This window comes from Orcinus orca, chromosome 7 (genome assembly GCF_937001465.1).
Source record: "Orcinus orca chromosome 7, mOrcOrc1.1, whole genome shotgun sequence".
Taxonomy (NCBI): domain Eukaryota; kingdom Metazoa; phylum Chordata; class Mammalia; order Artiodactyla; family Delphinidae; genus Orcinus; species Orcinus orca.
In genome coordinates this window covers 46,023,463-46,044,545 of record NC_064565.1, presented here as the reverse complement: position 1 = coordinate 46,044,545, position 21,083 = coordinate 46,023,463, and the positions used below count along the sequence as shown (strand labels likewise).

The window sequence follows — 21,083 nt, the reverse complement described above, 5'->3', positions numbered from 1 at the left end:
TCTGTAGGAGAAGGTATTAGACCTAGGAAAGCTTCCTGGATGACAGGCTGCTGTTTATCCAACTGCACCACGTTCTCTCCAGGCCTTGTTTGCTTTATTAGCTAATTACCAGACTGCATATTCAACCCAGGTTCCAACTTTATTAAGGGCTATTTACTAGCTAAAATCAATACCGTTTCGATTAGACACCTGGCATTGCTTTTGGTAACTAAGCATTATTTGGGCTTCACTGCTTTTACTCCATCAGGGAGATGGGAAAGTGCTTTGTTTTGATTTTTTACACTTAGTGGCTACTGCTCTTAGCAGTAGGAGATAAAAGGGCAGTTGAGACTTGCTTTGCCAAGGCAGAGACTAGGAACAAACACGTAATATTTACTGCACGAGGAAAGGGGCAAAGAAAAATAGCATGATGGACAGTGATTTTACTATTTTAAAGCTCTTTTTTCATTAGATAAATCTCTTTGGATATATGTCTGGCACACCAAGCACCACATTGGCCCTAAAAATAAAAAGATAAATAAAATACACTCTCCAACTTGCTTAAGTTGGAAAGAAACAAAATTGAAACAATAATAACTATAAAAGAGTGAAAAGAGCAAAAAGTAGATGTGGAACTGGGTTTTGACATAGCATAGGAAAAGGGAATGATTTATTCTTTCTAGAAAGAAAAATGCCAAAGAAAGCATTTTTGTTGGTGATGATGGTGAAATAAACATAAAGGTCCATTTTAATATAGGTATTTTATTATGAAAGTACAGTGTTCCCCTTTATCAATGGGGGAACATTCCAAGACCCTAGTGGATAACTGAAACCGCAGATGTTACTGAACCCTATACATACTATGTTTTTTTCTATGCACGCATACCTATGATAAAGTTGAATTTATAAATTAGGCACAGTACGAGATTAACAAAAGTAACTAATAAAATAGAACCATTATAAAAATATACTGTAATACAAGTTATGTGAATGTGGTCTCTCTCAAATAGAACCATTATAAAAATATACTGTAATAAAAGTTATGTGAATGTGGTCTCTCTCAAAATATCTTATTGTACAAATTTAATGCCTTTGCTATCTTTTTTTTTTTTTTTTTTTGTGGTACACGGGCCTCTAACTATTGTGGCCTCTCCCGTTGCGGGACACAGGCTCCAGACGCACAGGCTCACAGGCTCATAGGCTCAGCGGCTCAGCGGCCATGGCTCACGGGCCCAGAAGCTCCGCAGCATATAGGATCTTTTCAGACAGGGGCATGAACCCGTGTCCCCCGCACCAGCAGACAGGCTCTCAACCACTGCGCCACCAGGGAAGCCCTACCTTTACTATCTTAACAGCACTTATCATACACTGTGGCTGTAACTTTTGCAGTTTGAGGTAGAACAACGAAACCAATTCGAACTTCTTTTTCTTTCTTCATAAGTTTACGGTTAGAAGATCCCTTCTCACTGTAGATCTTAGCAACCTCAGCACACGATTTTTTTTCTTTCTGTATTGGGTCGAGAACTTTCAGCTTCTCACTTTATGGCTTCTCTTTGGCATATCTGAGTTGCCACCATCACTACTCTTGAGCTTTGGGGCCGTTATTAAGTAAAATAGGGTTACCTGAACACAAGCATGCAACAGCCTATCTGATCTCATAACCTAGACAGCCACTAAGTATAAATTGATTACTTCCTGTACTTCCCATTTAATATTTTAGGACCACAGTTGACCACAGGTAACTGAAACTGTGAAAAGCAAAACTGTGAATAAGGGGGACTACTACTGTAATCCATGGTCATTTTGTAAACATGAAAATATACAGACAAAAAAGAGGAAGAAATCCCTATGGTTCCATCACTCAGATCACAACCGTTGTTAATAGTTTGCTATAAACATATTACAAATGTTTTCTATTATGTATAGAAATGTGTCTTTCATTTAACAACACATAGAGAACATCTTTCTATGAAAATAAATGCTTAGACATGATCCATATCATCATTTTTACTGGCTGCATAGCATTTCAGTGGGAAGATTAATCTATTCAGCCAATCTCTTATTCAAGGACCTGCAAAGATGGCTTCCAATCTGTATTATAGACAACACTGCTTTGAATATCTTTGTATTCATGTCCAAATGATTCTTAAGGATATATGCTTCAAGTGGGATTATTGAGCCAAATCTGATGAACATTTAAAAAACATTTCAACACTTATTATTAGCTTGCCCAAGGAAAGCTTTCAGGTGGAAGGGATACGGGAGCTGGGTGTTAAAGGATAAGCAGAAGAGTGGGAAGAAAAGTGAGAGAAAGACATCAACAGGAAAGAGCTCGTTATCTTCAAGTTGTTCTGAGGTCATACTCTAAACCCAGGCATCTTTTGGGCTAAATCAATAAAAAGGAACAGTAGTTTTATAGAGAACTCTGAGGGTAATGTAAGGTAAAAGATATAAAGGATAAGGGTTTTTTTTTTTCTTTCAACACTCGAGAATATGCTAAGGAGTTGGAGTACCTTCTGGAATGCTAACATGAACATTTTCATGATCCACAACACCAGGCAGAACTTTCAAGGAAGGCAAACCACTGTTACCTCTTAGCCCACTCTTCCAATGCCCATTCAACCCTCTTTCAGCTTCCAGGAAAAGTATAGAACTGCAGGGCTGCTTGATACAAAGTTGTTGATTGTTTTTTGTTTTATTTTTATTTAATGTATGTACAAATAACCTGGACCACTTATATGAAAATGCTTCTCCCTAGAAGTAAAAGGTACCTACATAGATTTTGTCCTGTAAAAACAGGTTGGGGACTAAGGATTTGTATTCTAATGAGCACCCCAAGCTAATTAGGATGTAGGTAGTCCTCAGATTACGCCATGTTGAATAACTCTGCTATATTAGTCCCTTGCTACTCAAAAGGCAGTTCCTGTATAAGCAGCAAAAGCATTACCTGGGTGCTTGTTAGAAATGCAGAAACTCAGGCCTCACCCCAGACCTACTAGACAGAATCTGGACTTTAAAAATTTTCCTGGACGATTCGCATGCACAGTAAATTCTAATAAACCCTATTCTGTAGGTTAACTGTCAATAAATAAACTGAGTAGATACAACACAGAAAAAATTTCCCATGAAAAGTAGAAGTCCTATCCATTTGGTTTTTGGGGGGACCAAGAATTCATATATTACTGGGTACTGAGAATTTGCATCAAGAAGCCTTGTGTCTCACATTCTTTCCAGCATCACTTGAATAATCTTGGGGGGAAAAAATCCCAGAAGAATAAACCAGTGACATATAAGCCTCCTTCACTAACATTCCAGGAAAAGCGATGAGGAAAAATGAGATCTAAATGATCTATTCATAGTTCTCTATTTAACCCCTTCTATGTGTATATCAATTTCTAACTCTTTTCCTGGTATGAATGACTTTAGGGGAGGTTGCAGCAAGAAAGATTTAAACAGCTCGAAGTATGATCAATAGATGCTAAATGAAATAATATTGGTTTTGGTTTTATTTCTCTTGTCAGTTTCTATTGATGAACCTTTCAAATTAGAAAATTATGTAGCTGAAACTAAAAACAAATAGGGAAAATGATGGAGCTTTTATTTACCATTACTAGTTGATATTTTAAGAAGTTCAAAATTGGTAGAAATACACCTTGTTGAGTCACAAATTTCACTGTGTTAGTCTCATAGGAATCTGGTTGGAGACAACCATCTTGTAATCAAATCTGAACATTGTTAGCATGTTGAAATGTTCACTAAATAGTTAAATAATTATTTCAGATAGGTATGGTGGGATTTGGAATAACCCAAAGGGAAAAATAATATATGTTAGATCAAGTAAAAATTTTGTATCCCACTTCTTGTGTTTCAAATATACTTAGAAAGAAGTTTCAAAGTTTGTTAGACCTTAAAGATGCAATGTAACTTTGGTTGTTCTCATCCTCTAAGTTTATTTTAAATAAGGAAATGTTTGGTTTTGATTAACCAAAAGAAAAAAGAGAGAGAGGCAGGCAGACAGACAGAATTAACCACAGAGCCATAGAGCACTTATTTATAAGTTTTTGATTAGTACTCAAAAGTATATGTCTCAATGCACATTTCACCATAAAAAATACTCAGGTAAAATTTCTCTAATGCAAATTTAACCATGTTCTGTCTCTTCAGACTTGTTCTTGTTGATGATAAGGAGGAGAAGGTTGATTTAAAAAAGACAGAAGAGGGCTTCCCTGGTGGCGCAGTGCTTGAGAGTGCGCCTGCCGATGCAGGAGACACGGGTTCGTGCCCCGGTCTGGGAAGATCCCACATGCCGCGGAGCGGCTGGGCCCGTGAGCCATGGCCGCTGAGCCTGTACGTCTGGAGCCTGTGCTCTACAACGGGAGAGGCCACAATGGTGAGAGGCCCGCGTACCGCAAAAAAAAAAAAAAAAAAGACAAAAGAGGTCAAGAAAAAAAGAAAAGCAGAATGGAAGTGGGAGAGAGCCAGTTGAGATCAGTCAGTAAGGAGGCTTTACATCACTCAGATATATAAATTTAAAGGCTTTACATCACTCAGATATATAAATTTAAAGCTTTACATCACTCAGATATATAAATTTAAAGCCAAATTTAAAGTCAGTAAGGAGGCTTTACATCACTCAGATATATAAATTTAAAGAGAGCCAGTTGAGATCAGTCAGTAAGGAGGCTTTACATCACTCAGATATATAAATTTAAAGCTCAGATATATAAATTTAACAAGAAGGAAAAGAGCTGAAGTGCTAATTCTTTTCTCATTAAAACTGGAAAGAAATGCTATTTCTTCCTGAAATCAAGCTTCATTATCAGCTATAATACTTCATGGACCATTTGACTGGTCTCTGGAAATCTCTTGGTTGTAACTTTATGGTTCATGGTATCATATTTCTCAAATTTTCAATATTTATACATGCCCCTCACTATTTTTGCTTCCCTAGTTAACATTTTTCTTCAAATCAATTTACTTTTTTAAAAAGTTAACTTCTCCCTAAGAAATAATTTCCATGAATTACACATTAATATAAACAAATTAAGTAAATGAAAAAATGTAAATGTCCATATGCACCTAAAAGCATTTCATGAACCAACAGCATTTGGCAAATCCTGATGTAATAGGTGCTCAATAAATATTTGGTAAATTAAGGAACAAATCTTATTTTTAGTAGCTTGTTTATGAACGTGAATATGCAAGATACAAATAGGAAATCATTGCCCATTCATCAAGGTTTTGCTCCAAATCATCAAATCAACTGTAATTTTCATCTTCTGGCATATGTTTAATTTTATACAACCATTCACAGAGTTTACCTCATTACTGGTATTAATCAAATACTATTTTGTAACTTTTCAGTGTTCCTTTTTATTGATCATTCACCTTGCAAAGAATGAGATCTAAGGAAAAAAAAAAAAAGAAAGAAAAATAAAGAAAGTGATCCCAAACCAAATTCTGAGTAAAACTGATTGATTCATCCTTCAATGAACACTTACAATGCGTGAGACATGGTTCTAGTTTCTGAAAATGCGAAGATAAAAAGAGACTTAATCCTGATTCCAAACTACTTAAAATTTCACGAGAAAACAAGTCTGTTAAACAGATAAATGTCATTCAGGACAATAAATGTTACAAGAGAGGTATGTATCAGTGCCTCAGGAGTACAAAGGAGTGACCAACAGTGCCTGAGGACAGCCAAGGTGAGGTTTCAGTAGAGTCATGTATTAGCTAATCTCCAGGATCTGGTACCATACAAGGCACTCAAGAATCATTCATAAAACTCATGAATAGTGAAGGAAAAGAGTCAGATATTAATCACTTGGATAAACAGGAAAAAATCAATCCAGATCTAAGCTGTCCAGTATGCCAGGCAAATTAGTTTGAACTTTAGAACAAAGTGATATAAAGCATGTGGAGACTTAGACATATTTTCATATAATTTTAAACAATGAATCCTAACACACGTAATCCAAATTACGTTTAAGTAATATTTTTTCATTTTCCAATATGATTTCAAAGGATGAGTTATTTTAACTCTTATACAAGTGAGATTATTTGGAAAAGTATAAAATGGGTTAGAAGAAGACCTGTAATCTGATGACAGCTCTACCAGTAACTGGCTCCTGTCCTTAGTCAAACTACAGCCTCTTTGGGCCTGAATTTTTCTTCGATTTGGAAGCATCTAACATTGGGTTGTAGTTGCAAAACACATTCAGAGTCTAACTACTTCTCACCATTGTCCTTGCTACCATCTGTCCCAGCCGCCATGATCTTTTGCATGGATTATTGGAATAACCTCTTACCTTGACTCATTGTTGCCTTTCTTGCCCCCCATTCACTCTATTCTCAACTCAGCAGCCAGACTACTTCTGTTAAATAATATCAGTTTAGTAAAACCATTCCTCTGCTTAAAGTCTTCCAGTGACATTCCATATCATTCGGATCAAAAGCCAAATTCCTTGCCATGGACACCACCTGCCCACCTATCTCTCTAATCTCATCTGCCATCACTTTCCCCTGCCTCCATTTCATTCCAACTACAGGATCTCCTTGCTGCTTCCTAAAAAAAAAGCACCTTCCACCTCAGGGACCTTGGAGTTTACACTTTATATTCTCTCGGCAAGAATACTTTTCCCCTTTGACACATCTTCCCTCGAATGTCACTTCTTCCGTGGGGCCTTCCCTCACCACCTTATTTACAATTTTAGTCCCTTATCAACATTATATAACCCCTTTCCCTGGTTTATTTTTCCCATTTATTGCATCTTTTAAAAATCTTCCCACTTAGAATGTTAATGCCATGAAGGTAGGGATTTTTGTCTGTTTTATTCAAGGATGTATCCTCAGTGACTTGTAGAGTATCTGGCACATAAAGGCCTCAAAAAATATTTCATGAATGACTAAAGTAATTAGTAAAAAGTAAAGACTTTGAATTAGACTTCCTTCTTGCTCTACTCTTCCACAGTTGAATAATAGCATGTGTGGCCATTACATTGTCTAAAAGATGGAGGAAATAGGAGCACATTAACTCATCATCAAAATAATGTCATTTCTCAATCTAGTTAGATATTATGTAATATCTTTATGTTCTTATTTAACAACATATATTAAAGACCTGCTGATTCCTTCTGGGACTGTCACTGCTATTTAGAATATATATGAAATAATTGATGATATCCCCTGTTTTCCAAATTACAAATGGCGTTGAAATTATAATCATTTAAAGAGTAAGTACTCATTAAAGTAATGCTGGTACTAAATAATCGAAAAAGTTTTTAGGTCTCATCCACTTTGAATGTAAAAGGTTGACTCCTTTTTTAATAAAGCTCACCAATAATAGGATGCTGATAAAGCCGCTGGAATGTCACAGAGCTACAGAGCTAGAAAGTAACTTGAGATCATTCGGTTCACACCCTTTCCATAAAGCATGTGAATATCTAGACTATTTAGGACCAATGTATTCCTTAGGACAGAAACACACTTAGATATATCTATAAGAAACATTATAAATACTTTTAGATAATAGGTCTATTCCGTACATTTTAATGTGAATGTTTGACCTCACATGTCGATTCTCTCCCCTTGTGCTTTAGGATCAATTAAACAATTCAGGAATTTAGAATGAAAAAAACCTTATGCCTCTTTGAAATGGTAGTTTTATTTTTTAAACTGTTGGGTTTAACTTTCAGTTTATATACAATTTGAAGAATTAGAAACATAGGTAAGCAGTAAATTGTATGTTATTTATGTTTTAGTCTGCTTTAAAAATATCAGTTCTGAAAACAGTTTCACTTAGAATGCTAAAATGAAAGTAGGTTAATGACATGATGTATGTTCTCTATATTTTTATCACCATTTTAAAATTTAAGTGACAGCAAGAACGACATCAAGACTCTATCCTTCAATTGTAAGGAAAATCAAGCTTTGTCTCCAAGTGATTTGTGCATTTGCACTTTTAAATTTAACGTTGCAAATTATTTAAACTGAAGTGACTGAATTTCTGAGGCAAACTAAATCCAATTGAATCCTTTCTGCTGATTCACTAATTGTGTTAAATATATAGATCACTTTATCTACATTCTCCACACTCCCATGGAAGAAAATTCAGGAATTTAGAATGAAAAAAACCTTATGCCTCTTTGAAATGGTAGTTTTGTTTTTTTAACCATCAGTTTCTACACTATTAAAACAAGGAAATGTTAGCTGTCACAGGATTGTTGCAAAGCAAAATGCCTGTGAAAGTACTTCGTGACATAAGTATACTATAAACATAAAAGGCCATCATGATTATTAGTTTTGACATCATCCCTACCAAAATAGCTGCAAAAAGTATAAGCAAAGACTATGAAATATTGATGAAATAAAGAACGGTCTTTTTGGCTAACTCCGCAAAAAATATATTTTGGATACTATGTTGTTTCTTCTCTCAGTTTTATATTTATTGGTCCTTATAACTATGTTACTCACCTTTATACTGATTATAAGCAGGTTTTGCCATATTGGTTCTCATTTATTATTATTAATAACCAACATTTATTGAGCTAAGTTTATTATTTGCTAGACAGTATGGGAGAATTTTTTATGTGTTGGCCCATTTACTTCTCACAATAACCCTAAGAGGTAAGTCCAACCATGTGCACATTTTACCAAGGGAAAAACTGAGAGGTGCATGCCTTGCCTAAGTTCAGAGAGCTTGAGATGGAAATGGGATTTGAAACTTGGCCTGATCTGATCCTGAACTTTTAACTATTATATCATGCCACAAGTGTTCCATACAACTGTCTACAGGTACTTTCTAAGGGGTGACTGATAAAGCCTGCCTCTTTATTACTCAACACTGGTAGGAGAAGCTTTGGGTGTTCTGTTTAACCAGTGTTCTCAACTGACTTGGGCAAGCACTTTCACTCAGGTTAGTAAACTGAGCCAAGGAAACTACTTAGTATCTGAGCAGACTTAGCTTTTCTGGCCAGGCATAATATTCCTCAAGACCATGAAGGATCCTATAGGAAGAATTCCTATCAATGATTCAAACATTTGAATGTTATTTTAATAGTATGTATTTGTGCTATGATATGGGATCATTAAGTCAGAATATGGCAATTATATTTAGAATTCTTTACCCTTCTGAGGAACAACTGCAGGTTTAATGACCCTTAAGGTCATACTAGAAGACATCTGATTAGCTTGATGTCTTCCAGCTACCTGGTGCTAAAGGAAAAACTGCTAGTAATATCCATTGATGCAATTGTTTAATATATAGAACTTAAAATAACTGGAAAGTTATACAAATCAAATACAGAGTAAATCTGTTATGGGTCTGTTATAGACCACTTGTCAAGAGTATAAGCTCTGGAGTCATATTTCCAACCCTTCCCTTACTTTTTGAAGGATTTTAAGCAAGTTACTTAAACTTTAATTTCCTCAATCTGTTAACTACAAGTGTTCTAGTTTATGGTAATTATTTTGCTGTTAGTTCAAGCTGAACAAAGACTAATTTCTTAAAAATACTGTATGCAGTTTTAGTTGTTTTCACCAACCCTGTTATTTTTCTTCCACTACATAGGATTAGTCTGTGGGGAAAAAAAATCACATTAAATTGGAAATAATTTGTCTGTTAGACATTCAGTTAATTGACCAAATGAAATATTCCTTTCACCAGTGCAATATCCTTTCTGGGTAAATACTGTATATACATAACAGAGGAAAGGGGAAGAGTGAAGAGGTCACCAAGTAACTAATAGCAGTATTAACCTTTTAAGCATAAACTCAAGATAAGATGGTAATGAATGTTAAGGATCAAAACAAAGTCAAACGGTATATGACTTTGTAATACAGCCCCTTGCAGTAAATGAAGGTAAAGAAAAAATAAAGACAAATGTGTTAATGGTTCTTAGTATTCAACCAAAGTTAAGTCTCTAAGTTTCTATTAAGATATCTTACCTCCACAGCTTCTGTTGCTAGGATGACTCAATCCTGGATGGAAAAAGTTCAAGGCATTTGCAAACCACTCAAAAGATGGATTTGTCCATCATATTAGCACACGCTTAGAGAAAACTAAATCTGTGCAAAAGGCTGAGGGGACACGAAGTTATTTAAGACATCGCCTTGGCCCTATTCTCTAGGCCTATTGCATCCAATCTGGGGCCTTAGGAACTGAGCTGAACTGAGCCTTCAGAGCACTGGGTTAAAGGAGATAAATGCCCCAAAGAGGAAGTACCAGGAAGCAAGGAAGTTGGGAATCATTTCCAAGAGCATGTCTGAGGGCCATAAGGATGAGGAAACAACAGAATACACACCAAAAAAAAAAAAAAAAAAAGCCAGAATTTGGGAGCAGAGGCTCTGTGGTGTGCCAGCACTAGCAGGGTTGGCACAGGATGTGCCGGTTCGAACACTGGGAAATCAGATCTTTCTGTAATCTACTGTACTACAATTTGTCATGAATACTCTCTAGTTTTGAACAAAAAAGGATGTTTGGAAGATAATTCACCGCTGGTCTGAGAGGCTTTCTTGCCCTTTCATGTTATTTAGCATACACTGTATATTCTAAATGTAACCTAGAGATGACAGTCTGAGCCCTTCTCATCCTTGGATGAGTTGCATATAGCTATAGTGTGCCTCCCTATTCCAAGCCAAGTATCCCCAACCCCTTCCCAGAGACACATTTTGTTTTTTCCTTTTGATATATTAATAGCCTTGATAAAGTTATTGCTGGTTCCAGCTCTTCTGTTCCTTGCTTAGAAGATCGTTTCTGCTGCCTATAACATATCTTCCTTATTATTTAAATCCATTAAATGGACATCTTTGTTCAAAACTAGAGAGTAGGTTACTTTGCCCATGTAATTCCCAATATCAATCAGAATATCTGAACACTGACTTTACATCCAACATTGCATTAGGGACTGCTGAAAAGCAATCATGCAAACAAAACAGCTGTATAAAACTTTCTCTGACTACAAGTAGGATGTAATAGGAAGATATGAATAAGAGTAAAAAATATAAATATTTTTTGTCAATAATTAAGAGCTAAATTTTGACAGGGACTAGAAATACTGAAGGAGCTCAAAAAAGGAAAATACAAATGAGGTTTGTTTATAAACAAATACTCTCAAAAATCAATTTAAAAATGGGAAACATTCTAGCAAACAGGGCTCATCAATAGAGGATTGATTACGTTATGTTCTCTCTTTCTCTCTCTCTCTCTCTTTCTCTCTCTACCATGGAGGACCCAGCCATTATTATAGTAAGGGCAGATCTGCCTATGCTGAAATGGATATACAGAGAGATAAATTAAACAAGAAGTTATTAGTGGCTGAAAATTTTAAGAACTGGATTTAGGAAATGGGGAAGAGAAGGAATACTAGAATGGAGGAAAAATTTTACTTTCAATTTTATACCTTTCTGTGTTGTTTGCATTTTTATAACATATATGCTTTACTTTTTCTTTTTCATCATTTTTTGAGCTGAGAAGAACTCAGTTGTCTAAAGTTGAGCTACTTATACTTTCTGTTCATGATTCATTGTTATCATTGGACCACACCCCTTTGTTGTTTTGTTCATATATTTATTCGCTTTTATCCCCATATCCCTATTCCATTCCCTTTGCCTCCCCATAAGCCATCACTATATTGTGTTTAATATACATCTTTTTGTTTATATGTGACCTTACAAAACATGTTTTGCATACATTGTTTTATTTTATTTTAAATTTATTTATTTTCGGCTGCGTTGGGTCTTTGTTGCTGTGCGCAGGCTTTCTCTAGTTGCAGTGAGCAGGGACTACTCTTTGTTGCACTGCGCGGGCTTCTCATTGCGGTGGCTTCTCTTGTTGCAGAGCACGGGCTCTAGGTGTGTGGGATTCAGTGGTTGTGGCACGCGGGCTAAGTAGTTGTGGCTCACGGGCTTAGCTGCTCCACGACATGTGGGATCTTCTCGGACCAGGGCTCAAACCCGTGTCCCCTGCATTGGCAGGCAGATTCTTAACCACTGCGCCACCAGGAAAGCTGTACATACATTATTTTTAAACTTACGTAACTTATCTTGTCATATCTCATTTTCCCCTAGCCTCCATTATTCACTAGGTATCATGCTTTTGAGAGCATCCATGTTGCTCTGTAATACATCTAACCCACTCCTTCTGCATGCTGCACACAAGCTATGGTGTGTGCCATTACCATCCAAGTGCGAGGCTCTGGGCAACTGCACAGGATGCACCTGAATCTAGCAAGGTTTAGAAAATGTTTGCAACTGGGAGGTTGGTAAGCACAAGAGTAATATAATGAAATCATTGTTTAAAAAAATACAGACTTCTCTTGGGAGTAATTCTGCAATACGTATTGAAATTTTCAATGCACTTACCCTTTGACTTAGCAGTTGCACCTCTAGGAATTTATCGTGTACATGTTTCATACATGAGCAAAATGGCTTTTGTTAAAGGATATTCACTGCAGTGTTGTTTCCACTAGCAAAAGATCAGAGACAGACTAATTGTCCTCTGCTAAGGAACTGGCTAAGGTAATGATGGAACCTTCATGCAATGGACATTCTCATCATCTTCATGCATCATAACATTATAGCTGCAGTCTTCATTTACCTGCCTTGACCTAAATCCTTAGGAAACTTGGCCTTGGGTCACCATTTGTGATTGTGAGATGGAATAAATAATATTTTAATTCCTAGCCAGTAAAGGGCAGTTAAAAATGATAGAGCCATGAAAAAGAAAGAGGTAGCTCTACATGCACATAGAAGGAAATTTTTCTGAGATCTATTTTTCTGAAAAAAGAAAGAAAAAAGAAAGAAAAGGCAATGAGCACAACAGTGTGTATGGTATTGTACCATTTGTGCATAAAAGTAGAATGCTATATGTGTATCTACATAGGATATCTGTGGAGGGAAACACAAGAAATGAATGACTGCGGGTTGCCTGTAGGAAATGGAACCCAGAAACTGGACTGTGGTGGGGTGAAGAGTTACCTTTTTTTTTTTAAGACTTACTTTTTAATGTGTATTCTTACACCTTTTGAGTTTTTTACCATATGCATGGGTTACTTCTGAAAAAATATATTTTAAGAGACCAAATGACCTGAGAGGAAGAAGAGGGAGCCCTTGGGAAAGGAGGGGAAAGCCACTTCTGCCCCTAGATGGTGAGCGACCAAGTGACACAGCTCAAGAGTATTTGAATAAATGCTGCATCCAGAGATGGGTGTCACAAGAAAAGGATAAAGAATTCACACCCATATAGCCTGAGGATTCTGTATGGATTTGAAATTAATTCAATTTTTGAACCAGCAATAAAGGAATGATTACATTTTCAAAAATTAAGGAAATCAGAAACAGAGGGAGGCAGGGAGTGAGGGAAGGAATAGGAGAAGGAGGGAGAAAATTCAACTGGTAACAGTACACAGGATGGCAAAGGAAACCAGGGGTTTCCCAGGCAACCCAAGGAGTGAGTTGATAAGGGTCTGCACTAGGTAGGAGGGAGGGATGAGCATGAGGAGGAAAAGCAAGATTCAATGCCATTTTAAAAGGGGGGGAGGGGAGGGGAGGGGAGGGGAGGGGAGGGGAGGGGGCTTCCCTGGTGGCGCAGTGGTTGAGAGTCCGCCTGCTTATGCAGGGCACACGGGTTCGTGCCCCGGTCCGAGAGGATCCCGCGTGCTGTGGAGCGGCTGGGCCCGTGAGCCGTGGCCGCTGAGCCTGCGTGTCCGGAGCCTGTGCACCGCGACGGGAGAGGCCACAACAGTGAGAGGCCCGCGTACCGCAAAAAATAAATAATAAATAAATAAAAGGGGGGAATCAGATGTGTTGACTAACTGGACATGCTGGAGGACTGGGAATGAGCATATCGAGAGCGCGATGATTTTGCAGTGACAGCTTTCCAGGAAAAACTGCTGCATTCTCAACATCTTGCATGCATCTTAGAATTACACCTGTATTCTTCATTTCCATGCCTTGATTCTAATCCTTAGGAAAGTAGGCCTTGGGGTACTACTTATGATTCTAAAATGGAATAAGTAATGATTTAATTCCCAGCCAGTAAAGGGCAATCCAAATGACTGGTTCCACCATTTCCCCAGGGCTAGTTTGTAACCTGGGACAGAAATAAGCTGTGTGTATTAAATCAATACAATCACTCACAAGGTGTAAAAAAAAAAAAAAAAAAGTCATTGCTTCGGTGGCTATGCATTCTATGAACTACTTCTGTTTCTAACTGGTTTGCTTTCTTCAGCTGTAAGCCTGGCCGCATTTCCATGGTGAGCCAACACCAGCCAGGACTAGGTGCCTTGAGCAAGTGTCCCAAGGTGCTATGATGCGAATTACAAGCCCCTGCCTGGCCCATGGGGCTGTCCCAAAGACCAGGTTTCCTAAGAGATGTGACTGTGTAACCTTCCACGGCACTCCCTGCTTTCTTCCTCTTGGCCAGCCTCAGCGGGGGCCACTCATCAGAGCCTGGGAGCCCGGCAGACTAGGGAAAGAGTTAGTGTGTGCCATCTTGTGATCTTTCCATGCTTGACCATACCAAGGGCAAAATCACCGCCTGCCACAGCATCTCTGGTGTGAATTCAGAGCACATCCCTGAAACACAGTAATTCCAGTATTTGTCATGAGGTGTCACTCAGAATTAGCAAAGGGGGAGGCTTCTGCCTGCCTGAGAAGCCATGTCTCCACATATTCCAGACACCCCACTCCCCTGATTTTCTCCCTTTGTCCCCTCAACTCCTGCCATTCCCTAAAATAGACCTTCCCAAGGCTCTGCCCTCAGCTCTCTGCTCTCTCTGTGATTCCCTCCACATCTACATTCTTACTTTTCACTTCTGTACAGTCAACGCCCCACTCCACCTTGGAGCCTTGATTTCTTCGGATCTAGGCGTCAGCTGCCCAGTAAGGGTCTCCCCCTACTTACCTCAGTCAGTATTTCCAGAAGTAAACACTTTACCCTTTTCTTCCCGTCCTTTCTTCTCCTCACTTCCCTACAATACACCACTATTCTCCCACTCACTTAAGTTGGATTTCTAGATTCATTTTTCTTCTTCCTCCTGCCTTGCCTCATGCTAGAGACCTCATGCCTCTCCACTCCCACTGTAACCACTTCTTCGGTGAATTTCCCTACTTTTAGTTTCTCTTACTTCCATCTCTCTGACACGCTGTTGCCAGGTCATCTCTCCAAATGCTCTGTTAGGTGGCTTCCTTTGCTACAGAATTAATACTAGTCCAACCAACTAAGGATGGGTCCTTCAAACTTTTTGTATGGCTTTTATTGTCTCTTGGTCATTCAACCACTGATGATGAATTTCTTTAAACTTTTTTTAAACTTTCATATTTTCAGCCTATAGCACATTCTGGAGTAATGAGTTCTCTAAATTTACTGTTTGGGGTAAAATAACTTCTCAATTTGTGTTGTTCAAATGCAAGCAATATAAATGTTATTCAAACTGATTTAAAAAATAAAAGACAACTTATTGTATAAGGACAATTTACTGACTCATATAAACGCAAAATCAGAATTTGTTCTAGTTAGGCATGGCTGCTTCTAGGGGCTCAATGTCATACTAGGGGTGCGTATGTCCCTAACTCTTTTGGACAAGCAAGATGGCCACAAACAATCCCAGTTATACATTCAACCTGTTTGCCCACCACATCAAAAATATAGTCTTTGCTTATAGCTCTGGAAAGAAAGTTCTGGTAAGGACTCTGATTACCCCTGCTATCATCACATATCATCTCTATTTAAGCACAGTGGCAAGGGAAAATATTTGGGTAGACCTATCACTGTGACAGAAAAATAGAGATGAAGAGGCAAGTTAGCCTCACCCAAATCTCAAGGTATTGATTCTCTACAGAATAGAAGACTTGTACCAGAAAGTGTATGAACTGCTGGACACACACACACACACACACACACACACACACACACACACACCCTGCATGCCTTTGGCTGCGTGTAACAAAATACAAAAAAGCTCAAAGGGGCTTAAACAATTAAGATCCTTAATTATCTGACCTAACCTAAAATCTGGCTGGAGAAAATTCCAGGATGGTGCAATGTCTCTTTCTTTCTGCTGGGTCATCCTCAGTCTCCCTGCAAGTCACAGGATGGCTGGGGCAGCTCTAAGCATTATACCTCACAAGGCAGTGTTACAAGCAAGAAAGAAAGGGCTAAAGAGATCTTCCATACACATCGTCTTTCCCTAGCTGACCATTCTTTTCTCTCATTGGCAGGAACTGTCACAAACCCATCCCGGCTCAATCTTTGGAAAGGAAAATGGGATAACTGGCTTAATGTACCACATTTGTCCCTAGAGCTAGGTAGCCTCTCCCAGACTTTTAGGAAGAAAAAAAGTAAAATAGCCTTTGGTAGGTCACTAATAATGTTTGCCATTAGATCATACTTCTTATTTGATTCCTTCCACCTGTTTAAAATTTTTGTAGTGTTTCTCATGCTGAGGTTTTTTTAGATTGCTTTTTTTATTTTGAATCATAACATTTCAGATGCAAATGAACTTAGGTCATTTAGTTGAGGGCTTTTCAATGTTTTTTATTCTAGACTTGTAACCCATCAAACAGATGCAAATAAATGGGAGAGTTTATAAATGAGCTGGTGAAGTGAGGGGCCCGGGAAAAGAAGGTGAGGCCCCACTAGCTAGTGGCCCTGAGGCACTTCTGGAAAGCTAGAGACCTTCAGAATGCAATTTTAAAATCTCATCTCTCAGAACTGAGGTTCTGAGAGGTGAAATGATTTGAACTTGTTCTTCCATGGGTTACTAAGATTGTAGTCTAGATTTCTTGATTCTCTAATCTCTTTATATCTTTTACATCTTTATAATTCTGTAATGTATTTTTCTTCAAATTCTGCTTTGTATGCACACACTAAAAAAAAGTTCTTAAAAATAAATCTTGATGTAGAAGCTCTTACATTATTTCAGCAGTGTGTTATGATCTTTCTTTAACTCCACTCTTGATATACAGTGTTCCTGAGCCACACACACAGTATTTCTGGTATAACTACACAGTGATTTATTCTGTTGTAGGCAGAACAGGACAGTGGCTAAGCAACCAAATGTTAAACATGATACCACTTGTGTTCCAATCTTGCCTCTAACAGCCTCAGTTTTCTCATTTGTTAAGTTAGGGTAATTATAAAAATACCTACTTCACTGGGTTGAAGTCCATATGTAATGCTATTTACATAGCCCAGCACATAGTAACTGCTATGTGTTTTCTGCTATTTTCTCATGTATTTTTCCCCCCAAAATTCTTCTTGGCTATCAAAGATCCTGCAAATCTCTGGGAGTTTCCCTCTCAGAGATAAAGGGCCAGTAATGCCTAAATCCAGAGCCTTTCTCTCTTACATTTAGACTCATTTCCACGAATGAATTTCCTTCACTTTACTTTCTCCCCCTTATATATATTTGGTGTGTGGTTTGCAATTTTACACTTCATGGAAACTAAGGGTAAATGATCAGACTCATACTATTAGAGTAGAAAGGGGTCCCAGGATCAAGTCTCTCACTATTAAGGAAGGGGCAGTTTAGAGAATTTAGGTCACTTGTCAGTCACCAATGCTCCAAAGTTCCCTGTTCAGATCTCACAGTTCCAATATACTCTTATAACTTGGGGCCCCATCATCCCTACTCCCAAACCCTGACAGATATCTTCATGTATTTGTCTGAACAGCTAAGATAAGAAAAGTAAAAAGGGAGTGGTTGTTCTAAATTATCTAAATATCTGAAGATACAGCTAAGTAATTATGTAATCTTGTGTATACATGACAAAATTTTCACTTGCCCCCTTCACCAAGGACGACTTCGGAGGAGAGAATCTCCTCATAAGGTTCAACAGAAGTAAATATAATGAGAATTTTATGTAAATGTTAACTGAATATTTTATTATAGTTATTTAATTTAAAAAATCCATTGCTTCCTCTGATGTTGAATACATAAATTTATAATTATTAACATAAAAGCAGTACACACGTAAATATCTATTCTAGTAGAGTATGGACGAACCACTTCCCCCGTGAGCATTGGTGGTTCAGTGGTAGAATTCTCGCCTGCCACGCGGGAGGCCCGGGTTCGATTCCCGGCCAATGCAACTAGCGATATTTTTCTCCCTTACCCCACTTTTACCATACATCTCAGAACCCCAAAAGAAGTTCAATTAAAACGTAGAAACATTGATTTTATGCAAATGAAGAAAGACAAATCAACGATAATTTCCCGTTTCACTTTTTCTTCGAGCAGTCGAAACTGCCGATTCCCTGACATTTGCCGTATTTTTCGGGCCTTTCTTTTAGACGTTTTTGGGGGGGCCCTAGAGTATATGAGCAAAAAGTAATGGACCATATAGTGTTCTGAGATTTAAAAGACTACCCCGGCTGCCTGGAGATGCCGGGGATTGAACCCGGGACCTCACACATGCGAAGCGCGCGCTCTACCACTGAGCTACATCCCCCAGGCGAGAAAAGTTTTTCTGGTATAGGTATTCATTCAGTCCAGCACTAGTCCAATCGCTATAGTTAAATTTTAAGACTTTATTTTGGTGAGCGCTTCTGCGACACCCCGCTTCTACCCTTCCTACACCGCCTTAAACTGCTTCTAGGGTGTATCGGAACTCCATGCAGTCAGCGGGGTGGGCCGCAAATTTGACCAGCTCTCGAGCACTCCTGCCGGACGCCTGGAGCTCGACCAGGGATCCGGTACCCTGCGCCCTGCCAGAGGGGCGGGACGTCGGCGCGCTGAGCGCCCGCCAGAGCTCGACTCCTCTGCGCGCTGACTGCGCAGGCGGCCCGGAACCCAGAGGTGTGGGGCGGAGCGTTCAGCCCGCCGCTTTGCTGCGGGGTGGAGCCCCGCCTACGACGCCGACTGAGGGGCCAGCAGGCTGGCAGAGCCACGGACGCTGCCCAGGGACCACAAGAGACGCTCCTGAAGCAGAGCGGTGGGGACCTTCTTTGCTCACCCAAAACCCTTTTGGATTTACCTGTACACCACCACGCCCCCCCCCCCCTCCCCGCCCCGTCTCAGGAAAACGACGTGTTCACGCCAAATCCCCATAAACTGGGTTTTGTAGGGATTACAGCCAACTCTTGGAGGTAAAAATGACTTCACAATGTGTTCTTTGCGTGGGGCCCAAACTGAAAGAAACTGACACCGATACCCTCTTTGTAGCTTAATCTTGTACAAATGATAAAGTCGAGGCGAAGTACCTGCTCAAGATGCACTCTGCTCGCTGTTTGATATTTACACCTTGGGCCCATCTGACTATGTTGTGATAGGAATGTAAGTCACTTAACAGCTACTTTATTGTCCTCTGAACCCTTCCTAACTAACCGCACCTAACTTAATGCACCAGCCCCAAATGAAGAAATGTACCTCGAGTCCTGTTTCCTTGGAAATTGCCTCTCCAGTTGTTTGAGTGTTGGGTCATATGATGAGCTAACTTACATTATAATGAAATGATGTGTTTGACCCTTCCCAGTGCAGTTTAAACTGATACCACCCCAGGGAAGTGAAGGCTGACAGAGAGAAGCCTCAGACACCCTGATGGGAAAGAGCAGGGGAGAGATTTGGTGTCAGGGGAGCTGGGCTACCTTCACTTCCAGCCGACCTGTAAGGCTGACCCAGCAGCAAACGGTGAGGGCCTAGAATTTCCACTGCTTTCCGTTGCAGCAGAGCACCCCTCGTAAATGGAATAGTCAGCAGGCCAAAAGCCAGAGCAGAAAAGCAGAAGTTTCAAAATAACTCTGGGTAAACCACAAGTTTCATAATCAAGTCCTAGATGAAAAATAAATGTTACTGTTTGCTTACAGTAATTTCAACAAATAATGGCTCATAATCAGATTTTGTTTTTAATGAGAACAAGCCACATACTGATCTAATACAGCTATAATACAGAATGTTAAAAAAAAAAAAAAAAAAAAGCCACGTCAGTGGACAGTCATTAAGGAGCTCTACTCCAAACCAAAACATTTCCAAACCAACCCCTGCTTTCCATCCAGAGGCACTAGAACATGAACACCTTCAGCTGACTCTGAGTCGGGAAACAGAGACAGAACCATTTTTCATCAACCAGCGTTTTCACCAGTGCAAATTACAACTGCAGTATTCAGTTAATTGTAAAGGAAGCACGTTTGCCTTTGGTGACCTCATCTTTGACATCCTCTTTAGGATCCCTTCCTCACATTATGGCTTATTTCTCCATCACCTGAGGCACTTCTTTTCTGGGACTTTGTTCTCAGGCAAGAACCTTTGTTCTTAAGGTTCAGAGCTAAGCCTAGAGAAGGCTTCTTTTAAATTGTTCACTCCTCCTACCAGTCCAGGGCCTAACTTGGTGCATTTGATAAAGAAAATGAAGCCAAGCTCTAAAACCAACAGAGAATGTGAAATCGATTTACTGGTCTGGCATAACCCAAGAGAAAGACGGCTTTTTCAGCCATTGTGGTCGATGGGAAAGGTGAAAGAGAAGGCACATTTTTCGATTAGGGAATACTTCTTGGATCCCATCTATTCTATATGCAAATAAAACTGCCCCAGCTCTGCTTGCAGATGAAGAGAGGCTAACCAAGTGTCCAAAATTATGAAGTATTAAAAAGTTCAGTTCTATCTTCCACCCTCAGCACATCTCTCTTGGTTGGGGACAAATTTCCCCAATTCTCAGTCTCTGTCTCTGTCACACACATCGTGCACACGTGCATATGCACACACACACACACACACACACACACACACACACCATTCACAACGATTGATCTTACTTTGAGGCAGGTAACTTTTATCTCTGGTACTGCTTCCACATTTCCTTTCACGTTCTTGCTTCAGTTCATGGCAATCTTCGTCTAGCAGGTATACAGCATCTTTCCCTCTAAGCTGGCAACGAGTTAAGATGTTTATTCCCAGTTCAAGCAGTAGTTCTTACTCCTGTCTGCACATTAGAATTACTGAGAGGGCCTTTGAAAAATGCTGATACTTGCTTGAGCCCCCTCCCAAGCCAATTAAGTCACAATCGCTAGTCACAATCGCTAGGAGTGGGTCACGGCATCAGTATCTTTTTTTTTTTTTTTTTTTTTGCGGTACGCGGACCTCTCACTGTTGTGGCCTCTCCCGTTGCGG

At 39.2% G+C, this 21,083-nt stretch overlaps 1 protein-coding gene and 2 non-coding genes across 3 annotated transcripts in view; 1 reads left to right on the top strand and 2 right to left on the bottom strand.

Annotated features, from left to right (window-relative positions):
* GPD2 (glycerol-3-phosphate dehydrogenase 2) overlaps positions 1–20,872 on the bottom strand; it is a 164,025-nt gene extending 143,153 nt beyond the window's left edge. The window contains exon 1 of the mRNA XM_049712711.1: positions 20,729–20,872. The gene's annotated coding sequence lies outside the window, so the exon portion shown is untranslated. The remainder of the gene's footprint in view (positions 1–20,728) is intronic.
* TRNAG-GCC (transfer RNA glycine (anticodon GCC)) lies at positions 17,999–18,069 on the top strand. The gene has a single exon. It is a non-coding gene; the product is annotated as a tRNA-Gly (tRNA).
* Positions 18,358–18,429, bottom strand: TRNAA-CGC (transfer RNA alanine (anticodon CGC)). The gene has a single exon. It is a non-coding gene; the product is annotated as a tRNA-Ala (tRNA).
* Positions 20,873–21,083: the final 211 nt, after the last annotated feature.